We start from the raw sequence: 1,024 nt of genomic DNA, 5'->3' as shown, positions 1-1,024 counted from the left end.
GCCATGCTCGTTCTATCAAGCTGTAGCTGGATGTCAACAAGTGGCCTAATGACAAGCTCTATATGATAAGTACTTTCTTATATTTGGTCATACTATAGACAGTTAAATAATTTATTTGTTGGAAATCTCCTTGTGAAGCTTCCATTTTTCATAAGGCATATATCCATTTACACACAGAAACACACACACACCTCTCTGTCTCTTTGGCTCTGTCTCTCTGTCTCTCTGTCTCTCTGTTTCCACCCCCCTCTGTCTTTCTCTCTCTGTCTCTCTCTTTCTCTCTCACACACATGCACAAACACAAACATACAAACACACCCTACATGAACAGAGATATCCTGAGGTCTAGTCTTCTTCTCATAATCTAAATTTGTGTCTTGCATTACAGTCTTAGTTCCATTTTGAATTTTTCTTTTTTTTTTTTGTATTGTTTTGTTTTGTTTTGGTTTTTTTTTTTGAGACAGGGTTTCTCTGTGTAGTCCTGGCTGTCCTGGAACTCACTCTGTAGACCAGGCTGGCCTTGAACTCAGAAATCCGCCTGCCTCTGCCTCCCAAATGCTGGGATTAAAGGTGTGCGCCACCACCGCCCGGCCCAAAAGCCTACAGCACCCGTTATTCCCAGGCAGTCTCCCATCCAAGTACTAACCAGGCCCGACCCTGCCTAGCTTCTGAGATCAGACGAGATCGGGCGCGTTCAGGGTGGTATGGCCGTAGACTGAACTAATTTTTCTACAACATGAGATACAGGTCTATAGCTCAGTCTTTTTTTTCTACATGTAGAGATCCAATCATGCAAAGTAAAATAAACACATATATTGCTGATAGAAATGTAAACGCATCCAGCCAGTATGACTACAAGCAGGGAGGTTTTTCAAATACATTAAAAGTAGAACTAAAATATTATCCACCTATATTAAGTCTAGGCATGTTCCCAAAAGAATACAAGCCAGTAGAAAATAAAAATAACTATATATTCATTTTTATTTTGAAAATATTCACACTAGCAGAACTACGGAAACATTGT

The 1,024-nt window shown here is 40.0% G+C and overlaps 1 non-coding gene across 1 annotated transcript; it reads right to left on the bottom strand.

Moving 5' to 3' along the window:
• Positions 1-597: 597 nt before the first annotated feature.
• Positions 598-716, bottom strand: LOC117701579 (5S ribosomal RNA). Its single transcript, XR_004605772.1, has one exon. It is a non-coding gene; the product is annotated as a 5S ribosomal RNA (ribosomal RNA).
• Positions 717-1,024: the final 308 nt, after the last annotated feature.

This window comes from Arvicanthis niloticus, unplaced genomic scaffold (genome assembly GCF_011762505.2).
Source record: "Arvicanthis niloticus isolate mArvNil1 unplaced genomic scaffold, mArvNil1.pat.X pat_scaffold_1383_arrow_ctg1, whole genome shotgun sequence".
NCBI classification, from domain to species: domain Eukaryota; kingdom Metazoa; phylum Chordata; class Mammalia; order Rodentia; family Muridae; genus Arvicanthis; species Arvicanthis niloticus.
Note: the sequence above shows the minus strand (reverse complement) of the source record. Positions and strands in the feature narration are given on the sequence as shown.